This window comes from Chiloscyllium plagiosum, chromosome 12 (genome assembly GCF_004010195.1).
Source record: "Chiloscyllium plagiosum isolate BGI_BamShark_2017 chromosome 12, ASM401019v2, whole genome shotgun sequence".
Lineage (NCBI taxonomy): Eukaryota > Metazoa > Chordata > Chondrichthyes > Orectolobiformes > Hemiscylliidae > Chiloscyllium > Chiloscyllium plagiosum.
Window position 1 is genome coordinate 43,908,750 of NC_057721.1, and position 24,206 is coordinate 43,932,955.

The following is a 24,206-nucleotide window of genomic DNA, read 5'->3' on the forward strand; positions in this document are numbered from 1 at the left end:
AAAGATATAAAAGAGACTTAAGGGGCAACGTTTTCAAGCAGAGGGTGCATGTGTGGAATGGACTTCTCAGAGGGAGTGGTAGAGGCTGGTACAATTGCAATATTTAAAAGACATCTGGATGGGTGTATGAATGGGAAGGGTTTGGAGGGATATGTGCCTGGTGCTGGCAGGTGGGACTAGATTGGCTTGGGATATCTGGTCGGCATGGACAAGTTAGACCAAAGGGTCTGTTTCCATGCTGTACATCTCTATGACTCTCAATGCAGGCAAATGGGACTAGCTTAATTTGGGAAACCTGGTCGGCATGGACGAGTTGGACTGAAAGATTTGTTTCAGTTCTATAAGACTCTATGACTCTATATCTTTACTACGATTAAATTCTAGACTTTAAAACAAAATTAATTATACATTTTTAAAAATGTTCTTGCTTAAAAAACTTCAGCTGCTTCTTTCACCTCAAGTGGATGTTACAAATTTAATTATGCACTAAATAATGTTCTCAAAAAGTGATGTAACTTTGGTGCTCCTCATTTCCTGGTTGGCTTTTTGTAAGCATTCTTCAATGTGATTGGTTGCTTGGGCATCTCATGACATCACTTACCTATATTAAAAGCATTATAATTCTATAATTCACTTAAAAGTAAGTTTCCCACTGCCAAAATTGTTATTTCTCTGTGGTAAGCATCCTTTTTCATCATTGACTGTGAAATCCAAGTCAGCAATCACTGATAAAAAAAAGGACCCTTTGAATGCAGTGGTAGTATCCCTATCTTTCATCCAAGGGGCCTGGGTTCAAGTCCTACCGGTTCCAGTATACATCTCTCAACAGGGTGATTAAAAAATAGTGTTTGGTTCAAGTCCCAACTGTTAGAGAGGAGTCATAGAGTCATACAGCACAGAAACAGACTCTTCAGTTCAACGCATCTGTGCCATCCAGACATTCCAATCTGACATCAGCCCATTTGTCAGCACTTGACCCATTTCCTTCTAAACCCTTCATAGTCACATAGTCATTCAGATACATTTTAAATGTTGTTATTGTACCAGCCTCCACCACTTCCTCTGGCAGCTTGTTCCAGACACGCACCACCCTCTGAGTGAAAAAGTTATCCCTTACGTCCCTTTCAAATCTTTCCTCTCTCACCATAAACTTGTGACCTCAAGTTTTGGACTCCCCCACCACAGGAAAAAGACCTTGCCCATTCATCCTATCCATGTCCCTCATGATTTATAAACCTGTATAAGGTCACCTCTCAGCCTCCGTCACTCCAGGGAAAATAACCCTAGCCTCTTCCATCTCTCCTTATAACTCAAACCTTCCCGTCCCAGCAACATCCGTAAATCTTTTCTGAACCCTTTCAAATGCCACGACATCTTTCCTACAGCAGGGAGACCAGAATTGAATGCAGTATTCCAAAAGTGCAAAAGGTTGATCAGAAAAATATAAAAAGGATGGTAATTCAGTTCCAAATTCAAAAGCATGCACAATGCTTTGTCAATCCCACTTGCATACTTACTAAAATTTTGAATTGCACAAGCTTATTTCCCCTGCCTCAATACATAAAAACTATGTCCTGTTCTCACAGGGTACTGCAAATGAGCTGGTAGAGGTATTAATGAAGCAGTAATCACAAACGTAACTACTCCAGGGCACTTCCCTTCAATCTGGCATCTTACAATCTCAACAAGAATACAGATCACCTGATGGCAGTATAACATGGCCAAGGAGTACTTTCAATGCAGCCTTCAAAGAAATTGTCCTGTTGCTAATGATCATGTTGCCTGTGCTGTCTAAAGATGGAGGCTAAAGGCAGTGCCCTACAGCTTGGGCAGTGTGTAGACTCAACAGAAAACCTGTCAGATTCACAACAGGATCCTTTAGAGGAGTAGATTCTCTACATGATGATCTAGATATTCACAAATATAACCCAAACAGCTGCTCCTCCCATATGCCTGCTGTGCTTCATCATGGGTCTTCATGTGACTGAATATGATGGTGCATATAAATTATGCATGGTGCGTGTGGCATCATTATCTTGAAGGGATAGCCTACAACACATGTCACCTTCTAACATGAGCTAAACTTCAGTTGATGATACTGTCAGGAATCTCCTGTTCCTGGTTTTAATGGCTGGGCACCCACTTCCTATTGGGGTCAGCTTTCCTGAACCATACATCATTGTGTGGTTGTTAATGAGGCCCAGCCATCAGAATCTCAGGTATAGCCCCAGCACTAACTAAATCTTGAACTCCTGCCTAACAGTTAACATCAAACCCCTTTGAAGTGTCTAATACAAAGCGATGACATATTTCACACTGCAACGCAGCTGAATACAGAGGTATGACAACAAATTAAGCGTTCAATGAAGAGTGCAGGATGACATGCTAGGAGCAGCACATAAAGTGTCAACCTGGTGAAACTGCTACAGGGGACTACCGTCATGTCAAACAGCATTAGCAAAAAGTGGCAGACAGAGCTAAGTGATCCCATAACTAATGGATAAGATCAAAAAGGTACAGCCTTGCTACATCCAGTCATGAATGGTGGTGGACAATTAAACAACTCACAGCAGGAGTAGGCTCCACAAATATTCCCATCCTCAAGGATAGAAGAGCCCAGCACATCAGTGCAAACGATAAGACTGATTATTATCACATTGCTATTTATAGGAGCTTGCTTTAGACATGTTGGTTGCCACATTTTCATAGAACATAGAACATAGAAGAATACAGCGCAGTACAGGCCCTTTGGGCCTCAATGTTGCGCCGTTCCAAGCCCACCTAACCTACACTAGCCCACTATCCTCCATATGCCTATCCAATGCCCGTTTAAATGCCCATAAAGAGGGAGAGTCCACCAGTCCACCACTGTTACTGGCAGGGCATTCCATGAACTCACGACTCGCTGAGTAAAGAATCTACCCCTAACATCTGTCCTATACCTACCACCCCTTAATTTCAAGCTCTGCCCCCTTGTAATAGCTGACTCCATACGTGGAATTACAGTGACCACAGTTCAAAAGTATTTTATTGGCTGTAAAATGCTTTGAGACATCAAGTGGTTGTGAAAAGTGCTATATAAATACAAGCTTTTTTTCTTTCAAAGCACCTGAAACACGATTGCTTGAATGCTCCAAACGAAAGAAGTTGTTATGGGCAATGTTAATTCTTACGGAAACTTTGAGTACCATCATTCCTTCCAGAGTTACATGCATCATACCTGAATGCAGGTTTTCGGGATGAGATAGATTGGCACTTTTTTCCAATAGCAGCAGAATGACAAACGTTTTACAAGCAACCAGGATCATTGAACTTCGACAGGATTGTTGCTGTGAACTGCTTTAGTATGGTTAGGGACACTTAACATTTGAAGAAGAAATGTGAACACCTTGCAATTAACCAATAGAACTACATCACAAGATTTCACATTTTTAAACAAAAACAAACTTTAATGTTTATCAGAAGAACTGAACTGATAAGCACTATTAACTTAATTCTACAGCTTACAAAAACATGCTATAAGCTATATGCTACTTTTCACTTCCCATCTCAAATAGTTCCCTTATTTTACAAAATCTTGCACATTCCTTTATTTTACTAAGAGCCAACATAAAGGTATTTCCACAGCTCTAGATTTTACTATTAATTTTCTTCGATATTGCAACTATTCTTCTGAGGTAAGTTTCAATGAGGGCCTTTTAGTTTCTTGCTTACGTAACCCTTCAGCTTTTCCTTCACTGATGCCACAACGGTGGATGTTTCACCTCCTTCTGAACTGAATTAGCTTTATTGTCATATGTACTCCAATGCAGTGAAACATTTATAAGTTACCACTTACAGCGCCAGCCTATGTACAGAATACCTAGGTATAATCCTTAGTTATAGAACAGAGAAATGAAGAAAAGGTTATATGACAGCTATACACAGCATGACCACTGGTCAGAAAAACAAAAGTTAAAAAGACAAACATCACCAAGGACTCTCTGCAACAGACCATGTGGAGGGCTGTCGTGCTCTGCTCTGAGTTGCTCCGGCTGCTGGTCACTTGCAGCTTGAGGTTGTCAATCGATATTTATTCAACTGCCCACATGTTTTCAATCTAATTCTGTTGACTGCTTTTTGTCACAAGGTTCTGTGAGGACCTCTATAGATTTATACCACTAGCTGCAAGTCACAGCATAACTTCTGGATGCCTTTCTCTGACAACACCCAACTCCACTTGCCCTCTAAAGAGTGTATAATGAAGTCAGCATTTTCTATGCTTGAAATAAAGGCCTGATTGACCTCTCATGTTAGCCATCACAATCTGCTGAGATGCAGTCTCAAAGCTACAACTGGCTCAGCCTGTTCCCAAACTGAATTGCTTGTTTCTTCAGCAAACACGCACAGATAAACAAAAGAACTTTTGAATCAAAGCTTGACCTTGAATAACTCTCTGTGTGTTCTTCCTCATTAGAAATACAAATTGACCACCCATTAATTCCAAAGTCTTCCATGACACTGAGAAACCATGTGAATAACACGAATCTCTAATGGAGTTTATTATCCTCTCGTCCCCAGAATCTTTGACATTTTATGAAGATGGCAATGAACACCTTGATTCCACCAAAGATCCAGAAATAGGTTGTTTATTGTTCAGTGTAAACGTTTCAACTCCAATCTTGCAAGATAAATAAAGGTTAATTTTTAACTGAAATTAAGCTTGTCTGAAATGCAATTTTTTCAGGTTCACTCTCAGTTTCTCAATCAGGTAACCACCACATCTTTACACACACTTCCCTTCCCTCTCCGTGTAGTCATAGTAACAAGGTCAGCCAGGTGGACCTCAGATTGAGTTCCCTGATTGGGGCTGGTGTTGTGGAGAAAATCACCAGCCTCTGAGTCAAAGTTGGGGTTCAACGACAGAGTTTATTGTGCAAGGAAACACCGGAGCTCAGGGAAGAGAAAGACACCAACAGCACAGTGGTCAGCTGCAATTCTTTTCTCAACTCGCGCACATGTCAAGATACTTGCATACATTTTGTAAGATAATAGATCAGTGATGAGGTTATTATCTTTGCAACATAAGTTGTTTATTGTAAACATTGCAGATTCGTCAATAGTTTTGGTGCAGTCATTGTCAGTTCCAGTGCAAACTTTGTTAATTTCAGCACGGTCATTGTTAGTTTCAGCGCAGACATTGTCAATTTCAGCGCTCGCGTACAAGTCCATTATTGGCTGGACCCAGACACTTTGGCGGGCAATGTACATTACTCATGTATATTCTTTCCCCCATCTGCCTTAAACTAATCAACTAGGTTGTGAGTGCATGGTGCTGGCATTCAGGTGGGCCCAGGCATTATCTGTGTTTGCTCTGCTGTCTCTTTCCATATTGTGTTCCGGCGATCATCTTGTATATCAAGTGGCCAACATATGGCTCAGCGGCCATCTTGTGTGTCTGTGTGCCTAGTGTCACCCTGCCCTGTGCCTTCTCCCAATCCACTGGCAATCTGTCCAAACAGGGAACTCTGACTGACAGATAAAAACAGGAGTGCCAGAAATCCTGACACCTTGGGCGTTGATTCTGATGAGGCTGTACCAGAGTCAAGGACTTTGGAGTCAGGATGATTGACCAATACCTTCACGGATGTAAATGTGTAATAATAATGGACTACAACTCCAATAGGTCTTCTTAAAGAGATCCAGGGAGTGCCTGCTCATGGAGTCAGGCCGAATTCAGCTGTAGGCTCTAATACTAAATGTGTATAATTACAAGTTGGAACACTGCCCAGGAGTCCAAGTAATGAATGTGGATGCATGAAGCTGCCTCCCGCTGGCAGATACATCACCGGTGTACATTATGGAAGACTCCATAATGGTTTTAAATGTTTTGGACACACTTCCAGTCACAACTAACACTATCAGACTTCAGATACACAAAGATCCAGTCCTGGCAAAACCGAAATAGCTGGTAGTAATGGGGGAATTAAAAGGCCTTCACAACTAGAATTGAAGCTTTTTGGACCCGAAGAGACCAGATCACAGTAAAGGACAGCATATTACTATGAAGAGCAAGCGTGACTGTCCCAAGCAAAGGTTACCAACAGATACTGACTGAACTCCGCCGGGGTGGCACCGTGGCTCAGTAGTTAGCACTGCTGCCTCACAGCGCCAGGGACCCAGGTTCAATCCCAGCCTCTGGCGACTGTCTGTGTGGAGTTTGCATATTCTCCCTGTGTCTGCGTGGGCTTCCTCAGGGTGAATTGGTCATGTTAAATTGCCCATAGTGTTCAGGAATGTGTAGGTTAGGTGCATTAGTTGGGGTAAGTGTAGGATAAGAGTAGGGGAATGGGTCTGGGTGGGTTACTGTTTGGAGTGTCAGTATGGACTTGTTGGGATGAAGGGCCTGTTTCCACACTGTAAGGATTCTTTGTGTATATGCTGGATGGTCTGAGTCTTCTGTGGTTTATCATGATTTGGAGATGCTGATGTTGGATTGGGGTGTACAAAGTTAAAAATCACACAACACCAGGTTATAGTCCAACAACTTTAATTGGAAGCACTAACTTTCGGAGCGCTGCAACCACCTGATGAAAGAGCAGTCCTCCGAAAGCTAATGTTGGACTATAACCTGGTGTTGTGTGATTTTTTAATTTTGTGGTTTAAGCAGCACTGTGGCTCAACAGTTAGCACTGCTGCCTCACAGTGCCAGGGACCCAGGTTCATTCCTACCTTCGGGTGGCTGGCGTTTGCACGTTCTCCTTGTGACTGTGTGGGTTTACTCTAGGTGTTCTGGTTTCCTCCCAAAATCCAAAGATGTGGATTAGCTATGCTAAATTGTCCAGGGATGTGCAGACTGGGGAGATCAGCCATGGGAAATTGAAGGATAGGGGATGGGTCTGGTGGGATGCTCTTTGGAGGGCCGCTATGGGCTGAATGGCCTGCTTTCACACTGTAGGGATTCTATGCTTCATTTCTGAGAGCTGCATCTGAGGGAGCTGGATCAGTGAAGGACTCTGCATTTTTGTGTGGTGAGAAGGAGAGGAGACTAATCTCTGAACTGCCAGAACCACACAGTCAGTGTGTGTTATTATTGCTGTTGGTGTTTCCTACTGAGGACCAGAGTTTTCCTTTTTGTCTCTCCCACTTGTTTCAGGCAGACTTAGTTTTGATTTCTTTATTTTTCTTTATTGTTCATTGTGATTGTTTGTTTGTTTTCTGGGTTTTCTTTCTGTTTGTTTCTGTTAATTTGAAGCTGTGCTCAGCTGCAGCAGCCTGGGCCTGCTCCTATTACCGCAGCCTGGGCCTTGCCTCCACCTCAGCACTGCTGCTGCTGCCTGGGCCCCACCTACACTTGGGACTGCTGCCATTGTTGCCTAGGCCCCACCCAAACCTGGCCTGCTGCTGTTGCTGCCAGGGGCCCACCTACAGCTAGGATTGTTGTTGTTCCTGCTTGGATCACACCTACACCTGGGCCTGCTTCCACTACTGCTGCCTGGGCCCCATCTACACCTGAACTGCTACTGTTGCTGCCTGGGCCACACCTACACCCAGGCCTACCTCCACTGCTGCGGCCTGGGCCCCACCTACACCTGGGAATGTTGCTACCGCAGCCTGGGCTTGCCTCCGCTGCTGCTGTCTGGGCCCCACCTACACTCGGGTCAGCAGCTGCCTAAGCCCCACCACACCTGGGACTGTTATTGCCTGGGCCTGACACCTCTGCTGTCGCTAGGGCCCACTGATACCCGGCTCTGTCACTGCTACTACCCCAGCCTCCCAGTGTCATGGCTACCATTGTCTGAGGCCCACGCGAAGGAAGAATACCTGTAGTTGCCCAGCAGCGCACAATGGCGATCCCAAAAATGGCAGGTCATAGCCATACCTATGCCGGGGTAGCCGCTGCCCTCGGCTCAGCTGCTTCAGCCCCTGCTGCAACTCCAACCACCTTCAGACATCTGACTAAACGCCTGGGGATTAAGGCCTATCCATATCTGAGTATGACCATCGAGGCTTGCAGTAAGGCCATGGCTAGTGTGGGCGGCTGTCAGCCCTTGCCACTGCAACCTGGATGTATGGGAAGGTCGTATTTTTCCTTCGGACCGAGCAGGTGGTCCACTTGGCCGTGGAGAGGGGGGCTCACTGTGGGCGGGACCTTTCTCCATGTTGATCCATTGGGGGTCACAGCCAAGAGGGTCATGATCTCCAACATCCCACCTTTCATTTCAGGCGAACTCCTTTTCCTCCACCTCAACACTCTGGAGGAAATCTGGTTAGGCATCCAACCATTCCTGCTCTGTCTAAAGGACCCTGCCCTTAGGCACGTATACTCCTTCTGGTGCCAGATGTTTATTTGCCTGGCCTGGGAGGAGGTCATGGAGGGCTCTTACACCCTCCCCAACGAGCTCACGGCCTACCGTGTCTTCTGGATGGCGGACAGCGTGCAGTGCCACATGTGCCACAAGGTGGGCTACATACGGAAGAACTGCTCCATCCAGAAGGCTGCCCAGGCTACACCGGCAGCCACGGGTGTGCCATCACACCTATACCCTCCCCCTCCCCGAAGGCAATACCACAAGCCCCATTAGCAGAGGGCTAAGCCAGGGGCTACTAGTGCCTTGGCCTCTGCCGGGTAGGTGGGTGAACGTCCGGCTGGACAGAAGGTGTGGAAGAAGACATGTGTCAAGCCCACCCCTGTGGAGACTACCCCGTCCTCTCCCTTGGAATCTGACCCTCGCCCTACCCCACCCAGGGCAAAAATGCCCCAATGGCCATATTAGCATCACCCCTGCACAGGAAACCTGACACCCAGCCCCCAGATTCTGTGCCCTGTTGTGGTGACCCTTGGGGGTCACTGACTGGCCCTCGCCTGGTGCCACCTGACCTTGGGATCCCTGAGCCTGAACTCTGCCGCACTCTCGCAGGCCCTGGTTCTGACCTTGAGGAACCCACTGCTGCAGCTGCTGCTCAACATCCCACTGCAGCTGTCTCTCCAGGTCCTAGGCAGGACGCTGGGTACCTGCCCCACCATCACCTAATAGCCCAGGGGCGGGACAGGAAGGGACATGGACCTTGCCATGCCCTTTGCCTTCCCCAGCCAATCATATTCAGAGACAAGCTCGGGGAGGAGCCTCAGGCCCCATGACCACCAGGGTGGGAGGGGCACAGGAGAGCATTCCCCACGGGGCACTGTCACTTCAGGGAAGAGGTGCCACCTCCAGGAGGGGGAGGACTTCCCCATGATATGCCAATGGCACTACCCCTTCCCAACGGGTTGCCCATGGCGCCTCCTGCCTTTCCTGCACCGCGGCCTGAACTACCCGGTGTCCCGGGCGTCACAGCAGAATCCCCTGCTGCAGCCATTCCACCAGCCCCTGGGAATGAACCTGTGCACCATGTAGGCCACAGTGCGGGCTGTAATAGTATTAATTTTAATACCGCTGGGTCCTGTGTTCTTTAAGGAACTGGTGTCCGCTCTCCTTCCTCAGCACAGATTACAACGTTTTTGGCAGGGTGTTGTTTTCTCGCCTGGCTTCCGTGCTGGCCCAAATGATTCGCCCGGACCAGTCCTACACGGTCCCGAGCCAGAGGATACATGACAATGTCCATTTGGTGCGGGACCTGATCTATTTTTGGCGAAGCTCTGGTCTGCCGAGTGCCTTCCTGTCTCTCGATCAGCAGAAGGCGTTCAACAGGGTCGATCACGAGTATCTGATAGATAGGTACCCTTCAGCATGGAAACAGGCCCTTCAGCCCAACAAGTCCACACCGACCCCTCCAAAGAGTAACCCACCCAAACCCATTCCCCTATTCTATATTCACCCCTAACTAATGCAACTAATTATGGGTAATTTAGCATGGCCAATTCACCTAACCTGCACTTCTTTGGACTGTGGGAGGAAACCGGAACACCTGGAGGAAACCCATGCAGACACTGGGAGAATGTGCAAGCTCCACACAGTCACCTGAGGCTGGAATTGCACCCGGGTCCCTGGTGCTGTGAGGCAGCAGTGCTAACCACTGAGGCACCGTGCCACTTCTGCTAGAGACTCTGCAGGCATTCGGGTTCGGGACGGAGTTCATTGCCCAGATCCTACTTTTGTATGCCGCCACAGAATGTCTGGTAAAAGTTAGTGGTTCCCTGACAACGGCACCCCTTTGCTTTGGGAGAGGAGTACATCAAGGCTGCCCCTGTCCGGCCAGCTGTATTCCCTGTGCATGGAGCCTTTCCTGCGTCTCTTGCGGAGAAGGTTGTCGGGGCTGGTTCTGCGCGGCACAGGCACAGGGAGTGGTGATCTTGGCTTAAGTCAACGACTTGCTCCTCACTTTTGTCGACCGGCTGACCTGGTGACAATGCGCGAGTGCCAGGCCGTGTACTCGGCAGCATCTTTCGCCAGGATCAACTGGGCCAAATGTTCCGGACTACTGGTGGGTCCATGGCGGGTAGACTCCCTGCTGGAGGAGTTATGGGGATTCAGCTGGAGTACCACCCATCTCCTCTACCTGGGGGTCTACCTCAGCCCGGCTGAGGAATCCTGACTGGCCAATTGGCAGGAGCTGGAGGCCAAGGCCTCGGCTCGCCTAGGCCACTGGTCAGGACTGCTCCGAGGGCTACCTTACAGGAGTCAGGTACTGGTTATAAACCAGCTGGTGGCTGTCATACTGTGGTACCAGCTGGTCACTTTAGTCCCTCCTCCTGGTTTTGTCACTGACATCCAGAGAACGTTGGTTCACTTCTTCTGGGACAAAAAGATGCGTTGGGTCACTGCGCAGATCCTCAGTCTCCCTATTGAGGAGGGCGGTCAGTTGCTGGTGTGCTTCCCAGGCGGTGACTTTCCGCCTTCAGACCTTGCAGTGATACCTTTACGTCGAGCCTCCTCCTAGGTGGTGCGCCCTGACGACGTTTTTTTTTTGCCAGGTGCATAGCCTCAACTACGACACGCAGCTCCTGTTCATCGACTGTGACAGTTTGGAGGTCGCCCTCAGGACGCTGCCTATCTTTTACCAGGACGTGATCACTGTCTGGAATATGGTCGAATTGCATCGCGCCTACCCTCCAGCAGGAATTCGGCTGTCATCAGGGAGCCGTTGCTCAGGAATCTGCACCTCTATACTCAAGGGTTCGAGTGGCTGTCGAAGGGGAGGGCCGTGGCTGCGAGGGTGACCAGGATCGGGGACGTGCTGAGTTGTGGGGGCCTAGGCTGGACGCTGCCGCAGGACATAGCGAACAGGGCTTACTGTCCAGTTCATGGCCACTGCCATTCGACACCTTAAAACGGCGGTGCTCGGACCCGACTTAGTGCACCAGTTGGAGGATGCTCAGGTGTGCGGTGGGATCCCGTCCGCGCTCACCACTGCCTGGACGGAATCTCACATTGGCCCCAAGGTCCGTAGTTCCCCCAGAAAGCTGTGCCCCACAACCTGAGCTGCCTCCGGAGTTTTAGTTTTGCCCCTTTTAGGGACATAAAATACCGGGGCATGTATCGACTGTTGCTGCACACCGTCTACTTTTTCTCCCTCATCCACCACCCGGACACGCCTTGGTGTGCCCATTTATCACCGGGTGGTGGGGATCTCCAGTGGAGGGATCGCTATGCAGGGGCCCTCCCCTTTCACTCGGGGAGCTGGGGTGGAGGGTGTTGCACGCGGCGTTCCCCTGCAACCGCAGATTGCATTGGTTCATGGTCTCCCAGCCCAACCGCTTATTCTGTGATGCTGTGGAGTCCGTGGACCATGTTTATGTTGGGTGTGGGTGCTTGCACTCCCTTTTTGATTTTCTTAAAAACCTTCTGTTTTTGGTTGCACTTCAGTTCCACGCTCCTGATCTTTGGGCATCCGATACGGAGGGGGGAGGGTAGGTCAGAGGACCTCCTTATGGGTCTGCTCCTGGGCCTGGCCATAAGCAGGTCCAGGCAGCGGGCTGTGGAGGGGGTCTTATGGTCAATTGCCTGCCCCTCTTCCAAGGTTACGTTCGAGCCTGGATATCTCTGGAGAAGGAGCACGCGGTGCCTACCAAAACCCTCGAGTTGTTCAGGGAGAAGTGGGCACCACAGGGTGTGGAGTGCTTTATTTCCCCCTCCAACACTATTTTGATTTAATCCCTTCCCTCCCCTTCACTGGTTGATCCGCAGCATTCCCCTTTCAGAAAGGCACTATTTGTCACTGGCCACTCGGGTTTTAAAAAAAACAGGAATGTCAGCCATCCTGCTCACTCTGAGAGCTAGCTCTGAGGGAGCTGGATCAGTGTCAAGGACTCTCCATATGTAAGTAAAGGCTGGCTCGGTGTCAGGATACCAGCCTTTGTGGAGTTATTACACTCCTCATCCATACTTATCTATCATTCAAACTTTAATTTCTAAAATTGAAAGTTACATTGTTAAACATATGAAATACAAACTGAATATTCTCAATACTGTTAGGAAATGCAAAACAATGACATTCACAGTGAGTATCAGTAATTTGCCTTTAAGCTGCAGGTCAGTATTGGCAGTAGCAAAGGACATGTAAGGGATAGCAATCACTGCCCTTGACGTATTTCACTGTAACAATATTTGAGCTCAGCTGAAGAATGTAACACTGTTCTACAGAAGTTCAGAGCCGATAAATAATACTTCATTCTCAGTCATCATGTCCTCAGTCTCTTTTCATCTTTCTCATCTGCTGGAGGTTGTTTTTCATTGGAGTTCTTGTATCCTGATGTCTCCTTGAATGTTCCCGGACACTTTCTATAATGCACTACAACGTGCCTACCTCCTCTGTCCTGTGACCGAGGCAATTCAATTGTCGCTTCAAACCTCCAAACACTGTTCCGTGTGCACTCTTATATTTGGCAAGGGCTTCATTGTATTGCTGCTCAGCTTTGTTGGTTGGCATGGTAACTGGTGTAATCAGCAACAGTCAACTAAGATAGCTGGAATTCCCAGAAGCCATCCATCTGGCTTGCTGTTACCAGGGAACAGCAAAAGTGTTGACACTGTCACAAACCAAGAGCTATAGCAGCTCCCTGAGACTTGGCATTAATAAAGAACATGCTTAACATGAGCTGACTCAATATCTGTCCACTAATATCCTTTCTTTTGCATATTTGTATGCCATGGCTTGAGGTAATGGAATCTAAATTTCAAATGGTTTGCTGTATGGATGTCTGCTCCTGCGGCTTCATGCCAAAGTCCACATCACAGAACTTTGCAGAAGTTAGCTTCGTGAGTACATTCACAACAGAAACCATCATTTGTATCTAATCTCCTGTGACAGCTCAGAATATTCATGAAAAATAATGTCAGGACTCTCGTTACTTTGACAGGCACAAGCAGATCAACACACAGGGTTGATTGCCCATTCGGTTCATATTTAGGCAACAAATCAACTACAAGTGTAGACATACTTGTAATTTATTCTGATGCAGTAAATGTGTTCCTGTAAGTGTTTTATGCGAGAGACTAATGATACGATGTAATCTATATTGCTTTTCAGCATGCTGCATTCTGCACCTCTGCACTTAAATATAACTAGATCTCAACAATGATACTCATGCTGTAAGCAATTTTCTAGTGAAAATAACAATAATTTTCTATTCTGGAATTACTTTAAACTTTTTAAAATCAGTATAAGAAAAGATGTGGAATACTTCATAGATCTGTAGAGTGCAACAACATTACTAATCTGGAATACGCTCCCAGAAGGAGAAGACAAAATTTTACTGCCAATCAGGGGAGGAAATAACTTTGCTACAAAGGATTTAAATTGGCTATAGCAAATAAAGAGCTCATTGAAAAATTTAGCTCAAATTTGGAAGTGAGAGAACATGATTTTTCTGAGATCCATTTTTCTTCAACTTTTACATTAGACCAAAATTATAACTGAGAATCTAACCCAGAGGAAGTGGGAAAACTAAGTTATAGTGTATTATCTTTACTCTTCTCCACATTTTATAGACTACTTTTCATGTTTGAGTTGAACAGCTGTTGTACATTAGGGCTCAGTGAACTGCTTTAATAATCATAAAAAAACAGTTTTTGTTTCAAAGAATGCTATAATAATCAAGTATCAGAGGACCTGAGAGATAGGGGTCTTCCGATGCAGTGGCAATGGCCCCTGCCTCTAAGCCAGGAGGCCTGGGTTCAAGTCCCACCTACTTTGGAGCTGTGTAATAAATTCCCTGAAAAAGTTGATTTGAAAGTATGTGCCGTTTTGTCTAAATTATCATTAATAATGATAGGTCCGTTTAGTCAGGGGTCATTAATTTTGTCAAAAAGGTGATTGTTTTTACCCTGACTCTCACAGCATGAATCTGAGGGCTAGTTAAAATTTCTGTAGATTACGTCATATTCCCCAATGAGTTGGCTGCTCTTTACATTCTGCAATTATTTTGTTGAAAAGGATGTTTGCCAGTTCATACAGTCATAGAGTGGGATAGCATAGAAGAAAGCCATTCACCCCCAACATGCCTAAATCTTCAGCAAAGTTTTGTGGGAATGTTGGTATATCATTTAATGGGGTACTCCTCTGCTGATAAGTGGACCACAAATCCATGTGCATCCATACTGCTAGGACTGCTTCCTGCCTTTGGAGTGCTTTCCTCATTTTTCCTCACTATTTATCCTTAGTCAGTGCAACAAACACCAACAACCCATGAGCAAATAGCTGCTGACGGAAGGGTACTCAGAAAAGACATTGTGTCAGGGACAACTCAAAGATCACAACATAACTTTCTAACGATAGCAGCTTTGCCGAGGTCTCAGTGGGGAGTGTTTGTAATGGCAGCCATTCCCTTCAATTTATTTCTCATCTTTTTCAAGTATCAACCCTTGGTGACTTTCCTTCACAGTCTGTATAGGCCAACAGTCACTTTCATGGATCTATAGAAGGCTGCCATGTTGCAAGTTGTACTCTATGACCTCTGCTCTCTGGCCCTGCTACCTGCTGGATCTGGGGGACAATATAGAGTGAGGGTGGAGGCAGGGGTTTTATACTTTACCAGCAGTCCCTAAAGTTATTACAGCCTTAAATTCATTGCCACGGGACCCTTCTAGTCTACTACATTCTGCATCTCCCAATCTGTAAGATTTAAGCAGCACAATTGGATTTGTCAGGATTTTAGCAGTAGCTCAGATTCCCTTACATCCAGGATATCATTGACTACATATATGCTCTCATCAGGACATCAGCCAAAAGCCTTCATGACCTGTTATTTCCTGACTTGAAATCAAAGTATTGCTACAGTGTTATATCCTTCCCCACTCCCATTCATTCTACACTAAGAGCAGTGAACCCATTCAGTGAACTCCTGTACCAATAACATACTAGGAATGCAGACGCAGAAGCTGATCTGAGATCACAAGAATCATCAAAATGCTAAACGTGGTAATAGCAATAAATTGAAAGTTTAACACAATATACACCTTCTATTCTCTGATTGCTTTGTCATGTGCAAACCCAATTTGAACATCTGCCCCATGGCTATTTCAGCCTACCTTGCTGCAGACTATTTCACCTTGGAGTCTGTGTGACCTTGTTGATTTACTGGCATGATTGGATGTATTGACGGGGAAGATGGTGAATGAACAAATGTAACTGTACCACTGTCACTCCTGGGGTTCTGCAATTCCATTGATTTTCCTGGAAGAGGTTGAAAAGAGAAGAGAATGCTGAGAGACTTTGCCATCTGGTTCACCACTCTGTTCAAGTTGGGCACATGTCGCTTCAGAGGGGAGCCCATGGTGGCTCTGTGGTTAGCACTGCTACCTCACAGCACCAGGGACCCAGGTTTGATTCCAGCCTCGGGTGACTATCTGCATGGAGTTTGCACTTTCTTCCAGTGCCTGTGTGGGTTTCCTCTGGGTGCTCCGGTTTCCTCTCACAATTCAAAGATGTGCAGGTTAGGTGAACTGGGCGTGCTAGATTGCCCATAGTATGCAGGGGTGTGTAGGTTAGGTGCATTAGTCAGGGGAAATGTAGATAATGTATGCTACTTAACTATTTGATCTGCTTGTATTGCTCTCAAGACAAAGCTTTTCACCGTTCCTCGGTATACGTGACAATAAATTCAATAAATGTGGTAGGGGAATAGGTCTGGATGGGATACTCTTCAGAGGGCCTGTGTGGATTTGTTGGGCCAAATGGCCTGTTTCCACACTGTAGGGAATCTACGATAATCTATGATAACCTGTGTGAGCTTCAACCAAAGCTACAAACCTAGTGACAGAGACAGTTGTTGTGAGGGTCTTGCAGCAGTGTTCTTGGTAATTACCACACTCTCCCAGTACAAAACAGAGTGTTGATACCATGTGAGATGCCACCCATGCAAGTTGTAGTGTACACTTCCATACTTTCAGTCATCATTGCTGAAACCCCTTACTAGGTGTTTGATTACCTTGTAGGAGGTGACAGATTTTCATTTCTTCTGAGTTCCCACAGACCAGTACCATTGCTTGTATCATGTCCTCTGATAACGCAGAAACATAGAAACTGGGAGCAGGAATAGACCACTCCATCCTTCCCTGTTCCGCCATTCAATATAATCAAGGCTGACTCTCTATCTCAGTGCAGTGTCATTTTCGTGCTTTCTCTCCATACTCCTTGATGAACATTATAATCTAAATATGAATTCATCATTTTCTTGAATATATTCAGTGAACTGGCCTCCATGGCTCCCTGTGGTACAGAATTCCACAGATTCATAACCCTATGAGTCAAAAAAGATTTCCTTATCTCACTCCAAAACTCACTACCTTATATCCTGAGACTGTCCCATGGCTCTCTAACCAGGAAACATCCTCCCTGTGTCTAGTCTGTCCATCCTTGTTAAAATTTGATACCTTCTCATTCTTCCAAACATAGGTTAATATAGGTCCAGTTAAACCAATCTTTCTTCTTAGGACAGTCCTGCTATACCAGTATCAGCCAATAGAGCTTTCGCTGCATCCCTTCTGGGGCAAGTATATTCTTTCTTAGGTAGGGAAGCCAGAACTGTAGTAAATACTCAAGGTCTAGTCCCAACAATGCCTTGTATTACTGCAGAGTCAAAAGGTGTGGCACTAGAAAACCACAGCAGGTCATGAAACATCTGAAGAGTAGAAGCATTGACATTTCAGGCATAAGCCCTTCATTGGGAACGTAATGAAGGGTTTATGTCTGAAACATGGACTCTCCTGCTCCTCAGATGCTGCCTGACGTACTGTACTTTTCCAAGGCCACACTTTTTGTCTCTGACTCTCCAACACCTGCAGTCCTCACCTTCTCCTTGTATTACTGCAGTAAGACATCTGCCCAGGTCTGACGGCTAATAGATGCTTCTCCAGGCATTTTGAAACAGTACTTCATCCTTGTGCTGCAAAAGGAATTCTGTGCAGGCCTTCGAAAAGGTCGAGGCAGTTGTAGAATTATTCTTACACCAATCAGTTGTATCTACACTGATGCAAAGAAGTCTGGTGTCATTAAATATCCTTTCATTTTAATATCTGAGGTGACTCGTGAAACATTGCACTGAAAATGAGCAAACGGACCATTTTCCAACACTGTCAGATGGGCACCCTTTCAATCTTATTTAAGTGAAACCCAGGAGGTTCTCATCAATGATGTTACAGGGCATACTACTCACCCCAAGTTGAGCTGTTTGGTTCCTGCACCGAGTTAAAACCAGAGTTGAAGTCAGAGGAATAAGAACTAATCACAGCCCTGTGTGTGGTGCAGTCGGCCAGGCACCTGTGCAATACAAATTGATAGATTAATTCCTAATTACCTTTGACAAATTAGAATAATCCACACTTTATGTGATTTACACTGAGATGTTGAAATCACTCAGGGAAAGCAACAGCTGCTGCTGCTGATATCAAGTAATGCTTTTCTGCACTAAGGTCATCAATTATGTAGGCCCCAAACTTCAGAAGCAACGTATTTCCTTGCAATATTTGAAGACCCAGTTTCCCAATACAACTTTACCTGGCATTTCATTAGGTAGAAGGAACTACAGGGAGTACCTCATGATTTTGCATCTTTGGTAGCTACTACTGTTATGTTTATCAAGTTTGCTAGAATTGTTTCAATATGACTGCTTTGCCATTAACTTAATATCGCAAACTAATTGTAAACAGCAGCCTTGGACAATAGCCCCAGGGTAAAATAATATTTCTACACTAATTTACCCCATAATTGTTACTTATTAATATTGATGAATATTGCATTCATTAATATAAGGATTCCTAATGCTAGGGGAATGCAACTTTTCTCCATTCTGCTAATGTTGAGAGTTTTTCGGAAGAGGTATCATTTATGTTGAAAGGGAGGTAAAGCTGTTCCAAGCCTAACAATGTGACTTGATTGTAACCTCAAACGTGAACTCCCTTGCCTGCCATATATTTCTATCGTTCACAACCATTAATCCTGGTTAAGTAAGTGGCTGTGATTGATAATCACAGAATGTTTTATGTGTGGATTGAACAGCATGGAGCTGTTCAAATTTTCTCAGTTTGAACTCTGGCAGTGGGCCAAAGGAAATGGTCATCCAACAGTCCCGATAAATCTCGAACATAGGGCAGCAAACATACAACTATCTTCGCCAATTGAATGCATTTGTCTCCTGAGCAATGAATGCTGTGTTATCTGTCCTGAGTGGTTTCAAAATAACTATATCTCAACTGATTGCCAAATAAGTGAACTGAGTGCAGTCTCACATCACTGCCAGCTACAGGCTGAATTGAATCCATGTACAGCATTTGTAACCCTAATATCAACAAGTTATTTACACAGAAACAGAAAATACTTGCTCGTATTCATTTCAGCTTCTTTTTGTTGTATTGATGTTTAATAACACAGTCACTAATACTTTGTCAATACCCAGCCTATTTGTAGATCACAAGACTGAGCTGTGATGAAAGTGACCTTAAATCTATGAAAAATTGTTTCCAAATCTGACCAATTTAGGTCAAATTAAAGTAAAAAGTAACAATATATAATTGTTTGAAAATGGCTGTGGGCATGTTTAGAAGAGTGAACTGGCTGTTTCCAACTAGTGGGGAAGGGGAGTGAATGGCAGAATGTAATATAGACCACAAATGAACAGATGTCCCAGGATTTTCACCCAGGCTCCGAACTGTGACTGTAACAAAAGTCAATTTACCAACTGCACAAAATCCTTTCTCTATTGAATGAAACATAAAAGCCTGAATCAACACAGCTGTGATCCTTCATATTAATAGCTATTTGAGGCAGCATTATAGTTACTGACATTTACAGTGTTGGACCTGTAAGTTTGAAGTTTTGAAATGCAAACAACAAATCTCAGAGCAATTTAAAAAGTTGGTACAACTGAATAATTTTTTAAAAAAATTCATTCTTTTCTGAAGATAGTAAATGTTGATGTAGAACGTTAGCTTTGTAGTAATTTACGGATGGAGTTATCCTTTATATTATTGTTTCTCGTATATTACTGTGTAGTACCACTGTTAAATCCAGTGCTGTCTTCAGGTCAATTTCTGATCAGAATAGTCTCTACCAAGATAGGGCAGGATGGGGATCGGGAAGCAGGTAACATTCTTTATCACTTCCATACCCCATGACTCTGATTATACTGTTCTCAGGCAATCCACTTACAACAACTAACAGAGTCTATGGGATGTACTGTATGTGATTTTGGCTGCTTCCATGTTGCGTGTTAACTGGGATTCAAAAATGACCAACAACTGGTGGCAACTCAGAGAATACATGATGTGGAAGGTGCCAGTGTTGAATTGGGGTGGGCAGAGCAAGAAGTCACACAACACTAGATTATAGTCCAACAGGCTTATTTGGAAGCACTAGCTTTCGGAGCATTGTTCCTTTGTCAGGTGAAGTGGAGGGAAGTACACAGGCACGGAAGTTATTGACGTTGCAAGATAAGTAATTAAACGTGTCAAAAGATAGTACAAATGATGTCAGTAGAGTGTCGACGTGCTGAATAGTAAGTCTTTGCAGATGTTCAAAAGTGTCAAACAATGTGAGTAAAGTGTCAACAGCTGAACAGCAAGTGAAGGGATGACCTAGAAAGGAAGGCACAGAGATAATTACAAAAAATTAAAAATGAGGTGGTGCGAGAGACAACCAAATGGCTAGAACATGATAGGTATAAGAGCCACATGCATGCCGAGGGTTTAACCAAAGTAACAAGTAATCCAAAACTGTACAAACCAATTAAGGTAGAGAGATCATATCATGTTATCAAGGTGACGGTGTCAAGACAAGGACAGTAAGGAAGATTTTACAGATACAGAACAATATGGTGGGGTCACATGTAGAGCGACATGAACTCACAATCTCGGTTGAGGCTGTCTTCATGGGTAAGGAGCTTGGCTATCAGTTTCTGCTTGATGATTCTGCGTTGTTGTGTACCTCGAAGGTCACCTTGGAGGATGTTTACCCAAAGATTGGAGGCTGAATGTCCTTGACCGCTGATGTTTTGCGCGACTGGGAGGGAACATTCCTGTCTGACGATTGTTTTGTGCGGTGTCCATTCTACATGGCGAAAGTGAGGACTGCAGATGCTGGAGATGAGAGTCAAAAATGCTGGAAAGGCACAGCAGGTTAGGCAGCATCCAAGGAGCAAGAGAATCGATGTTTTGGGCAAAAGCCTTTCATCAGGATTTAGGGTGGAAGCTAGAGAAGTGCAGCATCATGAGTTTATCTGAGGGCTTGTGGTACTGTGAGGTACTGATGCGTCTGTCCTTGATGGAGATAGTGTCTACATGGTCTCACCTTGGGGTATCCTTTCCTCCAATGTATGAGGTAGACAACATTTGCCGAGTCACATGAGTATCTCCTGTGTGTGTGGTGGGTGGTGTTCCCACATGTGATGGTATTATCCGTGTTGATGATCTGACATGTCTTGCAGTGGTTGCCGTGACAGTATTGTGTGATGTTGTGCTGTCCTGAAGACTAGGTAATTTGTTATGAACAATGGTCTGTTTAAGGTTTGGAGGTTGTTTGAAGGTGAGAAGTGGAGACATAGGGATCATCTTGGTGAGATATTTGTTGTCATCAGTGACATGTTGAAGGCTGCGAACAACATGGCGTAGGGTCTCCACTCCGGGGAAGTATCGGACAATGAAGTGTACTCTATCCATCGTGTCTTGTGTCTGTCTCATGAGAAGGTCACTGTGGTTTCTTGCTGTGGTACATTGGAACTAGTGATCGATGAGCTGAGCATCATATCCTGTTCTCATGATGGCATCTTTCGGCATCTTTAGGTGTCCATCAAACTCCTCCCCATCTGAGCAGATTCTGTGTATATGGAGACTTGTCTGTAGGGGATGGCTTCTTTAACATGTTTAGGGTGGAAACAAGACAAGTGCAACATCATGAGGCTATTCATGGGCTTGTGGTAGAGTGAGGTACTGATGTGTCTGTCCTTGATGGAGTTGTATGTATCCAAGACTGGCTCTGAGTGTTCCCTCCCAGTCAGAGAACACTTCAGCGGTCAAGGACATTCAGCCTCCGATCTTTGGGTAAGTGTCCCCCAGGGCGGCCTTCAATATACAGAACAACACACAATCACTGAGCAGAAACTGAGCCAAGTTCTGTACCCATGAAGACAGCCTCAACTGTGATCTTGGCTTCATGTTGCGCTACATGTAACCCAACCACACTGTAATGTATCTGCAAACTCTTCCTTACTGTTCTGTTTTGACAACATTATCTTGAAAACTTGTTATGGTCTTAATTAATCAGATGATAGGTCATCCCTTCATTTGCTGTTCAGCTGTTGACATATTACTCACACTGTCCTACACTTTTGATCATCTGCAAAGACTTATTATTCAGCCTGTTGACACCTCACTCACACCATTTGTACTATCTTTTGACAGGGGAAGTATTGACCTGGTTGGTTTTGTCCTACATTTTGTGTACAGGATCAATTTTCCATGTTGCTGGATAGATGTCAGTATTGCAGCAATACTAGAACAGCTTGGCTCGGAGAGCAGCAGGTTCTGGAGCACAGGTTGCCAGTACTATTGCGGGAATGTTGTCAGGCATACAGCCTTTGAGTGTATCCAGTACCCCGCACTAGTTCTGGATATCATGTGGAGAGAATCAAACTGGTTGATAATGGGCACCTCTGATGCTAGTGGCCTGTGGAAGAGGCTGAGATAGATCCTCCACTTGGCCCTTCTGGCTGAAAATTGTTAAAATGCTTTGCTTTTTTTTTTGCACTGATGTGCTGGGCTCTTGCATCATTGTGGTTTGGGATATTTTCGAGCCTCCTCCTCCAGTGAGTTATTTAATAGTCCATCACTATCCATGATTGAATGTAGCAGGACTGCAGAGTTTAGATCTAGTAGGATTGTTTAGCTCTGTCAGTTGCTGCATGTGCTGTTTGACACTCATATGTTGGGTTACTTCATCACATTGACACCTCATTTTTAGGCATGCCTGGTGCTGCTCCTGTCATGCTCTCCTGCATTCTCCATTGAACCAGGGTTGATTCCCCTAGTTTGATGGTAATGGTAGAGTCAGGGTATATGTTGTATCATAAGATTTTCATATTGTGTTGGAATATGATTTTGCTACTCACAGTCCAGTGTCTACTGGATGCCCAGTCTAGGGTTGCTAGGTCTGTTTGAGGTCTATCAATGTAGCATGGTGATGGTGCCACACAATACGGTGAAGGCATCCTCAATGTGAAAGCAGAACTTTGCTTTCATAATATCCATGTGATTATCATCTTACTGATACTGTTATGGACAGACGCATCTGCAGTTGGCAGATTAATTTTTTCCTCTTATTGGTTGCCTCAGATCTGTTGCATACCCAGTCTGGTAGTAATGTCCTGTACCACTCAACAAGCTCGTCTGCAGTAAGACTGCTGAGCCACTCTTGGTGTTGACAATGAAGCTTCTCATCCAGGGTGCATTCTGTGCCCTTGTCCCCTCAGTGCTTCCACCAACATGGTGTTCATGCCATTGAACATGTTGAATATGGACATGCTGTTCATTATGGAAGTGCATTGATTGATCAGCTGAGGGAGGATTAGCAGGAGGTTTCCTTGCCCATGTATGACCTAATGCCATGAGACTTCATAGTGCCCAGCATCAATGCTGAGGACTCCCTCCCAACTGTGTACTGTTGTGCCGCCCACCTCTCCCAGGGGCTCAGGACAGACCCAAGAATGGTGATGGCGCTGTCTCAACAATGTCAGTAAGATGGGATTCCTTGAGATGCTTGATTAGTCTGTGAGACATCTCTTCCAATTTTGGTTTGAGTCCCCAGAAAAGAGGAAATGAGGATTTTTCAAGGTTGACAGAGCTGTTTATGCCATTTGCAAATCTGGCTATGCCACATTTTCCATTCAGTTACATTCCTTTTTTTGAATGTTCCAGTGATTCTTTTGGAGGGCAATGAGAGTCAACCACGTTACTGTGGAAATGGAATAAATGGAAATGAAATGGAAAAGGCCAGGTTAAGTAAAGATGCCAGTTTCATTAATGCCTTTTAGGCAAGGAATCATATGAGTTTTTCTGACAATTTGGAATGGTTGCATGGTATTAATCATACATTGAATTCTATATAGTTTCTTCAAAATTGAATTCAAATTCCACCATGTTGGGATTTAAGCATGCGTCCCTTGAACATTACCTGAATCTTTGGATTATTAGTCCAGTGATTATAACACTAGGCAATCACCTCCCCACTAACAGCTACATGCAACTATTTGGAAACTAAAAATCCAAAAATGATATTCATCTCTATACATTATACACATTTTATCACCAATGCTACTTCCAAGTTGCTGTCAGCCTCCAGACTCAGTGTGGGGCTGGTTCAATGCCAGAAAATATTGTCAGCCTCAGAAATGTGCTCTTAAGTGGGACCTTGGTTGTCCAATTGGTTACTCACTATTGTTGGGCTGGGAACCTCTGTCACTTTGAATCTGCCTTTGGCAGCATTGCATGGAGGCAGGAATGCACACCTTCCAAATTTCAACATATCCCTGCGTCCAAAGTCAGATCTGTGGAGGTCATTCTACTCAAATATCTGCCTCTTGTCAAAAAAAATCTACCAAGGAAAACCAAATTGACAAAACAGAAAATAAAACATGTTTCTTCATGTTTGGAAACTCTTTTAGTGTAGCCTTCTTGCAGTCACTCACTTATATATATTATCATTCAATGTGGTGAATCTTTTGAAATCTGTCAGTTCCCATGAGGATTTCTGGGACATCTTTCAGAAAATGTATTATTGAATACATTTCAGGCTGGAAG

At 44.9% G+C, this 24,206-nt stretch overlaps 1 protein-coding gene and 1 long non-coding RNA gene across 4 annotated transcripts in view; both read left to right on the top strand.

The window, feature by feature from the left end:
• Window positions 1–4,664, top strand: part of LOC122555181 — a 6,165-nt gene extending 1,501 nt beyond the window's left edge. Inside the window, exon 3 of the long non-coding RNA XR_006313202.1 lies at window positions 4,561–4,664. This is a non-coding gene — a long non-coding RNA (uncharacterized LOC122555181). The remainder of the gene's footprint in view (window positions 1–4,560) is intronic.
• Window positions 1–24,206, top strand: part of LOC122555180 (prostaglandin F2 receptor negative regulator-like) — a 131,271-nt gene that overhangs the window by 21,929 nt on the left and 85,136 nt on the right. The gene's annotated exons all lie outside the window — the stretch shown is intronic.